General features: G+C 47.7%; 1 long non-coding RNA gene across 1 annotated transcript in view; it reads left to right on the plus strand.

Moving 5' to 3' along the window:
* LOC135912882 (uncharacterized) overlaps positions 1-8794 on the plus strand; it is a 149528-nt gene extending 140734 nt beyond the window's left edge. Inside the window, exon 3 of the long non-coding RNA XR_011508025.1 lies at positions 8654-8794. This is a non-coding gene — a long non-coding RNA (uncharacterized lncRNA). The remainder of the gene's footprint in view (positions 1-8653) is intronic.
* The last annotated feature ends 5636 nt before the right edge of the window (positions 8795-14430 follow it).

Below are 14430 nucleotides of genomic sequence, written 5' to 3' on the forward strand. Positions count from 1 at the left end.
CGCCCGCCGACGTACGAAGACCGCGACATCCAGGTGAACCTGGCAAGAAAAGCACGCTGCATGAGCTCGCTTTCGAAGCGGCGCCTGACAGGGGAGTGCCTGCTTTTTTGCCGCCTCACAGTCTCACAGTTCTCCGTATCACGCTCCAGAAATGGATTAGCCCAATTGCCATAGACATCGGAGATCCGCGCCACTGCCTGTTCAGGCTAGTCGTCAGGCGACGACAACAACAAAATGTAGCAGAAGTAAACAACCAAGGCGCTCGACAAAAGCTTTCGAGAGAGAGACAGAGAGGACAGACGGCAAGAACTGTCGACGGAGCAGACGACGGCACGTGCCTGCCCCCCCCCCCCCCCTCACTCTCGGTCGTGAAGAAATTGTCGTCTGCTCACGGTCACGGTCAGTGGTTCGCGAGGATGTTCCATGCTGCTCGCGGCGGCGCTCATTCGGTCGGTCTTTTGTGCGTACGTTTTGTGTGCAAATTTCAGCTCCGAGATGCGAGTTCACGGGTGTCGTGTGGCCGCGAACGCGGAAGGGACACGAGCCTGGGAGAATGTCACAAGCCAGAGCCAGCGCGAGACCAGCTCCGTATACATGCAGACGACGCGAAAGTGGCGATACGACCCCGAACTCGCAATTCAGCGTGGAAACCCGGTCATTTCGAGAGGTTGTAAACGTGGAGCAGCGTTCTTATGCGGCAGTGGGTTCTCGGAAGGCGCAACCTATTCCACGCAGCTCCGACCAGCAGGAGCAGCGACACGGCTGATGCAGCAACCAGGTGAGTGGCGCGAGCCAATGGGGCCATAGGCTAAGGGCTCCGCCATACGGGGAAGGTCTGCCCAACGCAAATTGAAATAAATGTTGATATCTCGCCGGTCTTGTTGTATCTCTTCTCAACAGGGGGCATCGGAAACGTTCAGGTTCCTTCATGGGCAGACCGGGCAGTCTGGTACAGGCGAAGTCATTTCCAGAAATACTGGCATGTACTGGCAACAACTGTAATGTGTCGTATTTTTTATCGAGAGCTTGATGTTAGTTTTTTTTTCTTGTCGCTTGCAATAATTGCTCGTAAGTCTGGTGCTGTATGGCATACCTCAATATCTCAGGTGCTTCCTCACAGTCGCATAATGTCACTCATTCGAGAAATCGCTCTTGTAGGACGCATTTCGCAAAAGTGATTGCCAGCTTTTCAATAGTAGCGTTGTCTGTTTTAGAACCATTCTGTGGTGATCGGCATTCTTGGTTATCCACGGAAGAGTAAGGTCCATCTTGGGTCGTTGGAAATACTCAGCTCTCGCTGCAAGTGCACATCCTCATAGAAAACAGTCTCTTATGGTGGCGATAACTTCTGATAGTGCAGCTTTAACTGCTTTTGATGGCAAGGAGGACCGGGTGGTTATCAGGGATGCACAAAATATGACGAATGCTCGCCTTGAGGCAATCAACAGAGATGCATGTGGCAGGATTAGACGACATCCGGCAAACACGTTTGTTGCAGGAAGACTTCAAGGAAGAAGAAGAAGAAAAAAAAAACACCGTAATTGTCGACCGAGGCTGCGAAGTCGCACAGTGTGAGTAAAGCATACGGCATTATCCACTGTTAAACGAAACTTTGTGAGAGCGGAGCAAGTCCGAATTATCCCACTCTGACAAGTGTTGGCCACAGACGACTTCTGGTTGGTGGCGGTGACGCCTGGCTGTGCGCATCTGCAGTGCAGTGCATTGACATAGCTTCAGGCAGCCGCCAGCATAGTGAGAGCCATATATGCCGGCGTATTCCCTTTTGACAGCGGATCACAGTGTGCACACAGCGTATACACAAATGCAACCTCATAGAACGAGGTCGTGGTGGCTGAAGCCTCGCCTAAAGCGCCGGAGCTATGCCTAAACCAGACACATGTGTCGTTCCAGAATGCGTATACCACTACTCTCACTGCCAACCGCGGACACACGAGGAGGCAGAGGTGCAGCAGTAGCATATCACAGCAAACCTCCTTTCCCCCCGCAGCAGTTGCCGCTCCCAGCTTTGTAAGCCAAATTATTGCGACTACCTTGCTAGACATCACGCCGTGGCAAAAAGAACACGGAAGGAAACAACAAAACAAAGACAAGAAGAAACACAGCTGGAATGGCCAGCAATAAAAGAAAGAAAAAACGGGCGAAAATTGCCCACTCCATCTGAGGCACGAGGCCAACAATAAACGCGAAAGAAGAATAGATAACAAAAAGCAAGAAAGGAGACCAGATAGCATCAACACTGCCGCACTGCACGAACGCCAGCACCCCTCCCGAAATGGCCGTCACGCATTAAGATGTAGGCCAGTCACTGCTGGCGCTCCCCCCCCCCCCCACCTCCCCCTGAGGCACTTGTCATCGAATATGTGTATGCGCGCGCGCTGCAGATTGCGGCAGCGGCATTCCGGTGGGGGCAGCTCGCACGAATTCAAGTACACAAACGCACCTGTACCTATAGAGGGATGAGCTGGGATCGAACTTCGCAGCGCCGCCGCCGCCAGTGATTGCGCCCTCTGGCGACGAGCTACAGCCACGCAACGATTTGCGTCCACCATGTGCAACACGGAGCGATTTCTCCTCCTTTGACCCCACACACTCGCAGAAACACACTCCGTCGAGTGTCCGTCCACTTATGTGTATATGTATATCTGTTCTCCCAAGCCCGATTCTATATACCGCAGGGATCTCACAGCTAACCCTAACACCTGGCCCTGCGCGTTGCTTCCTTTATATCGTCTGCTTCGTCTCGACCTGGCGGCTACGCTTGTCATTTCACTTCTGCGTGTCCCCCCTCCTCGCTGGGTGCCTTCGAGTGGCGATCGTTTCTCCGAGCGGAGTTGTGTGCAGCGCTCGCAGCAAGATGGACCACCGAAGCTGCTTCTAATCACAATACTCGTAAGACTTTGTACGACAGCCTTTTAGCGAACGCAGGACACCGCCGTTGCCCTTGTGTCGTCTGCTTGTCCGCTTACTTTCGCAGAAGTGCCTTGACTGTGAACTACACCCCAGCTGTGGTAGCGTACCCCAGCTGCCGCAAACCCCGACGAAATTCAATAACTACTGGCACCCTGGTTTACACTAAAGTGTTAAATGGGCGGGCATGTGGTTTCTTGCTGCACAGACGGCCTTTATTTGGCTAATAAACTTTTCGACTGTTGTGTATTCGGAAAGAAATGTTGCAGCTATATGCTTCAGGCATTTCGTACCGTGCATCTCACACTTTTGCGTGGTGACTTCAAGTACCTCACTGCTCAGTATTAGCTCTGAAGGACTATGACGAGTGTGAACACTCAAGTTTCCTTCCGTGCTGCATGTAACTGTTCTGGCCGAGGCTGACTGAACAACTGACTGCAGAGATGTCCCGCTTGGAGAGAAGGGACTTGCCGTGATGCCATTTGTCCCTCTTACTGTAAATCAAGCGTGCTCCCGCACCCCGATACCGCGATGACTTGACAGTTATGTGGTTACCAGCTAGCATAACAAATGACCCAACAGTATAACCACAGCCATGCGGTCCCAGTCTCACAAAACAAAAATCTAAGCGGTGCCGTGGAGCTGTGACACCTACAGCTCAAATGTGCAGACGTAGGGCGTCAGCAGGCCTTCGTTTTGAAGCGACGTCTGCTACCGGTGTCTGCAGCTGTCACCGTCTGCAACACTGAGCGACGGCCGGTTGTATGAACTTTGTAGAAACTTTGTCGAATACATATACATGAAGCGCAGAGCCACCGCCTGCTTGTTTTCAAGAAGGCCACGGATCTGCCGAGGAATTCAGGTCGTTCTTCGCTTGCAAGCCACTGGAAGCTCACTGCACTCTGCTCTGAAAAAATGAAAATGAAAGGAAAGTTGCGTCCTCACTTCAACTGCCTTCGCTAGTGCGCGACGTTGTGTAGCGCCTCTGATTTGCCTGATTTGTTGCCAGTCGCAGGGTTGTATCAGTCGCGGGTTTGAACTCCACCGCCGGCAAGTTGTCTTTTCGTCCACTTTTCCTTTTTTTTTCCTTTGTTATTTCTGCATTTCAGTATGCGTAACAGTTATTTTCCCTCATTCCTTCTCTGGTTTCATTGTCTGATCTCTAGATATATGTCTGTAGCTACCAAAAAATCGAGCTCCTCGCATCGCCTTTTATCTTGTCGCACGCCTACATTACGTTTCTCTTACTGTTTTAGTCCTGCAAAGCTTCTATCGAGTATTTGTTAAAGGCGATCTAAGGAGAAGGAGAAGGAATAAGCTTTGTTTGGATACGCATTGCCTCATGACCTCGAGCATACCGGAATCCTGGAAGAACGCTAACATAATCCTAATCCATAAGAAAGGGGACGCCAAAGACTTGAAAAATTATAGACTGATCACCTTACTGTCAGTTGCCTAAAAAGTATTTACTAAGGTAATCGCAAATAGAATCAGGAACACTTAGACTTCTGTCAACCAAAGGACCAGGCAGGATTCCGTAAAGGTTACTCAACAATAGACCATATTCACACTATCAATCAGGTGATAGAGATATGTGCGGAATATAACCAACCCTTATATATAGCTTTCATTGATTACGAGAAAGCGTTTGATTCAGTCGAAGCATCAGCAGTCATAGAGGCATTACGGAATCAGGGTGTAGACGAGCCGTATGTAAAAATACTGAAACATATCTATAGCAGCTCCACAGCCACGGTAGTCCTCCATAAAGAAAACAACAAAATCCCAATAAAAAACGGCGTCAGGCAGGGAGATACGATCTCTCCAATGCTATTCACAGCGTGTTTATAGGAGGTATTCAGAGACGTGGATTGGGAAGAATTGGGGATAAGAGTTAATAGAGAATACCTTAGTAACTTGCGATTCGCTGATGATATTGCCTTGCTTAGTAACTCAGGGGACCAACTTCAATGCATGCTCACTGACCTGTAGAGGCAAAGCAGAAAGGTGGGTCTAAAAATTAATCTTCAGAAAACTAAAGTAATGTTTAACAGTCTCGGAAGAGAACAGCAGTTTACGATAGGTAGCGAGGCACTGGAAGTAGTAAGGGAATACATCTACTTAGGGCAGGTAGTGACTGCGGATCCGGATCATGAGACTGAAATAATCAGAAGAATAAGAATGGGCTGGGGTGCGTTTGGCAGGTATTCTCAGATCATGAACAGTAGGCTGCCATTATCCCTCAAGAGAAAAGTGTATAACAGCTGTGTCTTACCAGTACTCACGTACGGGGAAGAAACTTGTAGGCTTACGAAAAGGTTTCTACTTAAATTGAGGACGACGCAACGAGCTATGGAAAGAAGACTGATGGGTGTAACGTTAAGGGATAAGAAAAGAGCAGATTGGGTGATGGAACAAACGCGAGTTAATGACGCCTTAGTTGAAATCAAGAAAAAGAAACGGGCATGGGCAGGACATGTAACGAGGAGGGAAGATAACCGATGGTCATTAAGGGTTACGGACTGGATTCCAAGGGAAGGGAAGCGTAGCAGGGGGCGGCAGAAAGTTAGGTGGGCGGATGAGAGTAAGAAGTTTGCAGGGGCGACATGGCCACAATTAGTACATGGCCGGGGTAGTTGGAGAAGTATGGGAGAGGCCTTTGCCCTGTAGTGGGCGTAACCACGCTGATGATGATGATGTAAAAATGAGCTGACGTTGGAGTCGTCCGAGGCGGGCGACGTCCCTAGTCCAGGATGCCGGGAGCCCCAGCCGATATATTGGCCTTGCTCACCAGACAATGCTGGTCTTCAGGACTCGGCCTTGTCAGCTGGGCCTCCCACTGCTCGACGGTTGGTCCAGTTAAACATACTACGCATATTAAAGTTAAAGCGCTTAGGGGACACATAATACCGGTGGCAAACGGCTATCTTCGATCGCGATCGAGCCCAATTTGTACCGGAATCATCGGGCGCGATTGACCCCCTTCCGCAGACTGAACAAAGAAGCCACTCGTGACCGCAGAAATTCGATCCGGATCGGGCTCGATCACGATCGAAAGTGGCCGTGTGACACCCGTATGAGATATCATGCCTGGATACCGTGTCACCATCGAGCCTATGTTGTGCCAACAGGCCACGTAACCTCGTTTTGTTATGCTGCTACGTCGCGCCGTGGAATGAGCAGGCAGACGCATAGCAGAGGACCGTTCAAGCCAGTGCGAGTGTAAAAACGTCATGATATTCCGCTCCCACGTGACTGTCGTCTGCGTCATAACAGGTACGATTACTGGGAAACGAGACCCAGAACTGGGGCTGTATTCACAAGAGTATCTTATGCTGTTGAATTCTTCGCAAGATAAAATCTCAGCCAATCGTGACGTTCCACATGTTATCAGCGGAGGCGGGCGACCAATGGCAAAGAGTACTTACGAACGAAACGCTTTGTGAATTCGGCCTCTGGTATACGTCGTAGAGGTGTCGTAGTAAATTATTCAGGGCAGACACATGGCGGAAAGACGGGCGGGTTGGGGGAAAGTTGCATGACGACGGTTAGAAGAGTGCAAGAAAGACGGGGACCAAGAACAGGAGTGAACGTGCCCGTGTGCCGACTTCACGCCAAAATTTCTTCAAAAGCACGCGTTGATTATATACGCGCTTTATCCTTATTCCTGCGCAGTTTACCTGTCATCATATTTAGGGCACTCTGAGGCTTATCACAGGTTCAAGGTGGAGGTCATCAAGGTTATCTGAAGTTATTTTTACAGCGAACCTGTAAATGACTAGCGTCCGTGCATTTTGTTCTCCGTGAACAAAAACTATCATCATCAATGGCTCATACCTCCGTAAGCGTGGATGCTCCCGTAAGCAAGCAAAAAATGCAATGGCTCATAGCTCCGTAAGGCAGACGTATAAGCACTCAGCAAAGTGAAGCGAACAGTGAATTCTTTCCAATCACGCATACAACACACAGAAAAGCACGTCGAAAACTGTCTTAATCAATGGCTCATACCCCCGTGAACAATGGCTCATACCCCCGTGAGCAATGGCTCATAACCCCGTTAGCAAGCAAAAAATGCGATGACTCATACTACCGTAAGGTTCATGGCTTCTCACTATGCGTGGATTAGCTGCGGTGACACTACCCCTGTTGTCGTTGTCGGTGATTTCAAGGGGATGCGTCGGTACCGAAAAGGGAGCGGTTTACGCGTTCCGTGTTGCAGACATATCCCTTGCGATGCCCCACCTATCCGGCCCAACCGACCACTCAGCGGAGTACGTGCATCGATCTGACATTATCAAGGAATGCCATTGCAGTTGCCAGTGAAATAATCACCACCGATCAAGACAGTAAAAGAGTGTGCGCACTTTTCGTCACGATGACAACTCATCAAGACAATAAATGAGTTGGTACCTTTGTTCAAAATTATGTGTCACCTCCTTGTTGTGTGCTAAACAGCTTCGCTGGTCAAACACCTTCACAGAGTGGAACGGCTCATGATTTTTTTTTTCTTGAGGTTCAAGGTGGAGCATATATAGATTAAAAAAAGAAAGGTGAAGTCGAAAATGCCTCTTCAGTCCTCATTTTCCAAGTAATATTTAAAAAAACTGCAATATCCGTTTCTCGTGCTGATTTACGCAGTTGCCAACGGTGTGGTTAAATTTGGTGAAACTTTATCTACCTTCGCCACAATTTGTAAAAATTATGGCCCCCCACCCACTGAATAAGAGTTATAGCTCACCAGTCGGCAGAATTCAAATTTCTCCCTTAAACGGCGCACAATCTGGTTCGAACAATTTTGAGGGTTGTGTTTTGATAGTTCTTGTGTGTTTCACGTGTATTTGAATATGGAAATCGCATTTCGCTGCCAGGCATAGTTTCCTCTCAAGTGAGGACTTAACTAGTTATCAGGGGGGGGGGGGGGAGTCGAAATAGAGAATTCACGGTACGCAGCCAGCGCGAAACATGACACTGAAAAAGGTTCTGCGCCTACGTCGTCTTGCGAAAATCATGAACCATGGCAAATTACATCGCACAAAAAAAAAGTCCATATCAGGCAACCGAAAGGTAACAGAAACACGACAGCATTTCGACAATCGCCTTTGTGAGGGTCGATCTCTTTTCAGGGTTATCAGTTTCATTTATTTTTGGTCACTGTGGTTCCTCGCCATATGATTTTCGATGAAGAAATTGAAGTCCATCGACTGTCAGTGGCAAAAATTTGACTTCGGCCTCGAATTCCTGAAGAAGGTGTCTTTAAAAATTTGTAAATCTGTGAAAACTGGTTAACCAAGTTTGTGACTTCACAACTTCGCATCGAGAACAGACATCGCAATTATGCTGACAGCATCTGTTATAGGAACGCCGTTTTAGTGGACGAATAGAGCATTTTGTTATGCGCTTTACGTCAGACACTTTATTAACATTCATTGTCCGTCACAAGTGAAATGCGCTAATCACCGATTCTGACGAAAGCAATGTTTGATATATCGCTTATAAAAGTAGGTGCTTATGACGGAGTCTAATAGCTGTGACCTTTTTTGTTCATCGAATTTTTCGAAAAAAAAAAAAGAATTGTGGGCACTTATTGAGTAACATGCTTTGAGTGTGCTTCCAGATTAATCTAAAGCTGTTTCTCGTTGATCTTGTAGGGGCTATTGAAATTCAAGTGGAAGGTGTTTGACCGATTAAACGCACCTCTTAACCTCTTCCTAATCGTTTCCCACAGCCTCCACCTGGACTACACCTGGTCATCGCAGAGCAACCTTAAGATCGAGACACTTGTTTCCATGGGACGTTCCTGCAAGTTGAAGAAAGAAAAAGAAAATAAAGATCGATACCCAACTAGCCCACTCACTGTGGGAACCGATGCTGCGCGAGTCATTTTGCAGGCATTTTGCAGGAATTTTGCAGGCATTTTGCAGGCCATCCAGCATCGCTTGCGGTTGTGCAAAGCGCTACCAGATGGAGCGTCGTGTTTGTATAAGGCGAGCAAATGGGTGTCCACGGTGGCAGCAACGAGGCGTCACGACGACAGTGTGGTGATGACTGACGGCGATCGCTTGATGTATCGTACCCCCGCAAAGAAATGTGACAACCTGTAACGTTACGACCTGAGCCGATCCTCAAGGGCTACAAATGTCGCAGCGCGTTTGGTTTCCTACCCGATACGCGGGCGGAATGGGATTAAGGAATGAAAAGGAAGGAGAGGGAGGGAAAGAAGCATGGATAGACCCTGGTTCGATACCACTGTACGCAGGGGTAATGGGATATATATCATAAGAACGCAATTAATGTTTGGTGTATCGCGTAGTTTGTTGGCTTCCCATGATATATACACACACACACACACACACACACACACACACACACACACACACACACACACACACGCACACACACACACACACACACACACATATATATATATATATATATATAGAGAGAGAGAGAGAGAGAGAGAGAGAGAGAGAGACGCACATTCGGTCGGGGTGAAAGTGGGGGGGGGGGGCTATCGCTCCAATCACTCCTCCGATGCCGGGAATTTCGGCCATGAACAAGACAACTCAGCGTGGCGGTGTATTCGCAGTTCGCCATTTCTGGGGTGTACATTGCGAGTGGCAGCATTTTATTTTCGGAATGTTGCCCAACGGCCTAAATGATTATATCTACAAGTTCAGGCCACTTTGGCGATATACACAGAGCTCAGGGGCAGGGCCCATGGTGTCAAACATGGATCCAAGAGTGGCAATGTTCACAGTCGCGTTAACTCTTGTCGATCGCTAGTGTATTTCATGAAAGCCTGCTAGCTCCTTGAACAGAGCTGAACTTCCTGACGCTGTACCAAGGAGGATAAAAAAAAAGAGAGTCACTTAAATATCCTTCGGCGATCTGAATGCGAAAGCATACCGACTTCCCTAATTGGTTACGTCCATGACAGCTGACGTCATACATCGTCACGTGCCCTTCGCAACTCTCCCTTAATCCACCTTGTTCTAATTTGTACCACCCTTAATCCATTTTAATCTACCTTAATCCAATTTGGGGAGTGGGCCAGGTCCGACGCCGTGGCTGTTCACCGTGGGATTTCGCAGGGCGCGCCGCAGCTGGTCGAGCGCCGGGAACGTGACGTCGTCACTTGGTCGCGTGAGTTTCGGTACCATCGGTTGATAACAACGGACGCCGGATTTCCCGCTTCATGGAGCATGCAATGCTTACACGTTTAAAAAAACGCAGTTCTGCTTAAAGAGACACGAAAGCGAAACAATAAATCAGTTTAGACTAATGAAGCGTTGTTTGAGAACCCTGCAGGCATTCATTTAAAAAAAATAATTTGATTATTAGATGAGAAAATCAAGGTCCAAGTATCAGTATTTCAATTTCGCGCCAGAACCCCAGCGCCAAAACGTCAGCGTGACGTCAGGAATTCCAAAGTATGTTTTCGCATTTGGGCCGCGTTGGCTGAGTAAAGATTCCCGAAACTTGCCATGTTTAATATTTGGTTCCTTTAGAACGCAACGTAGTCAATCTGTACCGCTATATATAATTAGTAGGCCTTAGAAGAGGCCATCAAAATCCAAGGCGCCACAGCCAAGTGCGGGAACTAAAGTAGGCGTCGCCACCCGTATTTCGTTCTTGCGCTTTTTCTGGCTCACCAAACGTCTTATTGTTGTAAGAGTGGTGTTTTTGGTGTTGTAGAAAGGTAATTTACTTATGCAGAAGAAATAATTTTTCACTTTAGTGTCCCTTTAAAACCTCTTTGCGCTGCACCTGGAGTCCTGGACTGAGCGCGTGCGCAGGATTTGTCAGCCTACACGATGGTCGCGGCATCGGGAGGCTGTGCGCAAAACTACATTGGCGGCCTCCAAGATTCGTGCCGTAACGCACTTCCGCGTACAGTCGAGGTCGCGCGCGACTACTTCCCGTGCTGCGAGTCTCTTCTTGCAGACGAGAAACCTCAGCTAGAGTGTTCGAGTACACTCTACCTCAGCTTCTAGTTTATTAGGCAACGCCTTCATACGCCCTGGTTGGTCGTAAATTTAAGCCCCTCCGTCCACCCAGTCAAACCTAAACAACAAAAAACGCGCGCGTCCAATTTTAACGCACTGGTAGCGTCATCTGGAGGCAATGTGCAAAACTACAACGTAACATCTGCGGCCTCCAAGATGGGCGCCACTTCAGACTTCAGTACGTGAAAGGAGGTTTTCGGCGCGCACGTGAAACTTAGAGAAACGGAACAAAAACGAAACAAGAACGCTAATAGATAACCGGAAATCACGTGATCTGACGTTTGAAGGCAACCATGTTTGAAGGCGTGGATGCTTTGAAATATAGGTCTCTTCGATAGATGAACGCGCAGAACGGATTGCTCTGAGCGCGGGGAAGCAACGCAACTAGCTAAGGTAGACTCACTATAGCAGTGGGTTATCCTTACACGTCGCGCACGATCGTACCTCAATAACCTCGCCATTTCTACTGCGAAATCAGGAGTAGGGCAGCTCTGACAGGAGCGCGTTCATTGCGTCTCGAGAGCACCGGTTTAGTTTCAACTTAACCCGCCGTGGTTGATGAGTGGTTATGGTGTTGGGCTGCTGAGCACGAGGTCGCGGGGTCGAATCCCGGCCACGGCGGCCGCATTTCGATGGGGACGAAAACAACCGTGTCCTTAGATTTAGGTGCACGTTGAGGAACCCCACGTGGTCGAAACGTCCGGAGTCCTCCACTACGGCGTGCCTCATAAATTAGGAAGTGGTTTCGGCACGTAAAGCCACATAAAGAAGGATTTTTATTTCAGACTATAATCGGGAAATGAAAACAACGCCGTCGCACCTTAAGTTCATCGACTGCTTTATGAACTGTTTTGACGTCATGTTAATTCCGCTAGCAAAAGAAACTTCGTTGGTCGTGGAACTGACACACAGTGTTTTGCGATGCTGTTGCGAGCTTCGATCCGATTACCAGCGAACCAGCCTCCAAGAATACAGCCGTTGAACATTATTGAAATGCCAGTAGCCCAAATTCGTACGAAATGAACACAGAATAGGTTAAATTCGACCTTCGGATCAATCACACATCGTATGAGAAGTCAGGATAATCGTCACGGCAAGGACTTCAAACACACACAAATAATTTTTTTTTTTAGCCGATCGATCGAACACCCGAATTAACTACGCGTGCTGTCGCAGATAAACTTATCTGCAGCAGCATGAGCATCGGGCTCCCCCTTTTTTTTTCAGGTTGACAGCTGAAGAATTCGAGGGACTGCCATGCCGGCGTTGCGGGAGAGTTTGTACCGACTGCGGCTGTTGCTCTGCACGTTCACGCGATAATGTCGAACTCGTGCACAAGTGAGCGACGTGCTTGAAGAGCTCTCTCATCATGGAAAGCATGTCAGACTTTCGAATATTCGCAAGCCGAAAGCATAATTTAGTGAATGTAGAACGACTTGGTGGTTGGATAACCACCCCTTTTCAAGAGGAAGCTTTGGCAGCTTTAGCTCGGGCCCAACTCCGACGCGGCCTATTCAAATGCATGTAAAACGCAAAAACGCTTTTCTAAGATAACCCCTAACGCGGGCTTATTGCGGTTAACGGCTGGAACCCCGGTTTTCGGTTGAAATGTAACAAAACAAAGCGAATAGCGCGGGCAGACTCTGTTTAACGATGCTGCCGCTTCCAACGTTCTAAAAAAATGAGAAAAAAAAATCTTCAAACGAACGCCGGGAAGATGGTTGGCCAGCGAAGCTGTGCTATCACCTTATTCGATAGACCAATGTGACGTAGCTTTGAACTGGGTCCTGCCGAACCTGCGCACGACGCCGTTGTGCATATTCACGTCGCACTGTTCCTTTCGTCGCTCATCGTATCCGCGCTGCACGAAGACCCGTTTCAAGGGAATGCTTGTAAATGATCGTTCAGCATATACAGAGTGACGATGTTATGACACTCTTTTAAGGACTGCTGGAGATATTTGCATCAGGGCTAATGGATATTGTTGCACCTACGTGGCGTAACAAGGAATCAACGCCATCAGTCAGCAATCGCAGCGTCCGGCATCATATTTCTCTGATAAGCGCCAAGGCAAAGGCGTTAATGTCCCAGCTGTCTCTTGAGAAAACACCGTCTAAAAGAGTTCTTGCAGCTTTCCTCAGAGCATCACCGTCAACACTCGAAGGTGGTATGAATGTGTCTTCTTTGTTCACATTACATTTTTTGGTATCAAAATCGGCATCAGCACGTGCGTGCGCAGTGATCCATGTAAAGAACGAGCAATATAAATGGAGTTTATTGGACCTGCCCAAAACAATTATTTTCATGGGCTATAATAGGCTTACCGTTTTTTCATTTTTCCGAGAAAATTATTCTCCGCTTATTCGCCTATTTATAGCGTAAATCGGCATTAGCACGTGCGTGCGCAGTGATCTATGCAAACAACGAGCACTTTAAAGGGAGTTTATTCGACATGCCCAAAACAATTATTTTCATGGGCTATAGCCTTACCGTGTTTTCATTTTTCGGGGAAAATTATTCTCAGCTTACTCGCTAATTTATCGCGTAAATCGGCATCAGCACGTGCGTGCGCAGTGATCTATGCAAAGAACGAGCACATTGAAGGGAGTTTATTCGACCTGCCCAAAACAATTATTTTCATGGGCTATAGCCTTAGCGTTTTTTCATTTTTCCGAGAAAATTATTCTCAGCTTATTCGCCTATGTATAGTGTAAATCGGCATCAGCACGGGCGTGCACAGTGATCTATGCAAAGAACGAGCACTTTAAAGGGAGTTTATTCGACCTGCCCAAAACAATTATTTTCATGGGCTATAGCCTTACCGTTCTTTCATTTTTCGGGGAAAGTTATTCTCAGCTTATTCGCCTATTTATAGCGTAAATCGGCATCAGCACGTGCGTGCGCAGTGATCTATGCAAAGAACGAGCACTTTAAAGGGAGTTTATTCGACCTGCCCAAAACAATTATTTTCATGGGCTATAGCCTTACCGTTTTTTCATTTTTCCGAGAAAATTATTCTCCGCTTATTCGCCTATTTATAGCGTAAATCGGCATCAGCACGTGCGTGCGCAGTGATCCATGCAAAGAACGAGCACTTTAAAGGGAGTTTATTCGACCTGCTCTAAACAATTATTTTCTTTGGCTATAGGCTTACCGTTTTTTCATTTTTCCGGGAAAATTATTCTCCGCTTATTCGCCTATTTATAGCGTAAATCGGCATCAGCACGTGCGTGCGCAGTGATCCATGCAAAGAACGAGCACATTAAAGGGAGTTTATTCGACCTGCCCAAAACAATTATTTTCATGGGCTATAGCCTTACCGTTCTTTCATTTTTCGGGAAAAGTTATTCTCAGCTTATTCGCTAATTTATCGCGTAAATCGGCATCAGCACGTGCGTGCGCAGTGATCTATGCAAAGAACGAGCACTTTAAAGGGAGTTTATTCGACCTGCCCAAAACAATTATTTTCATGGGCTATAGCCTTACCGTTTTTTCA

This window comes from Dermacentor albipictus, chromosome 8 (assembly GCF_038994185.2).
Source record: "Dermacentor albipictus isolate Rhodes 1998 colony chromosome 8, USDA_Dalb.pri_finalv2, whole genome shotgun sequence".
Taxonomy (NCBI): domain Eukaryota; kingdom Metazoa; phylum Arthropoda; class Arachnida; order Ixodida; family Ixodidae; genus Dermacentor; species Dermacentor albipictus.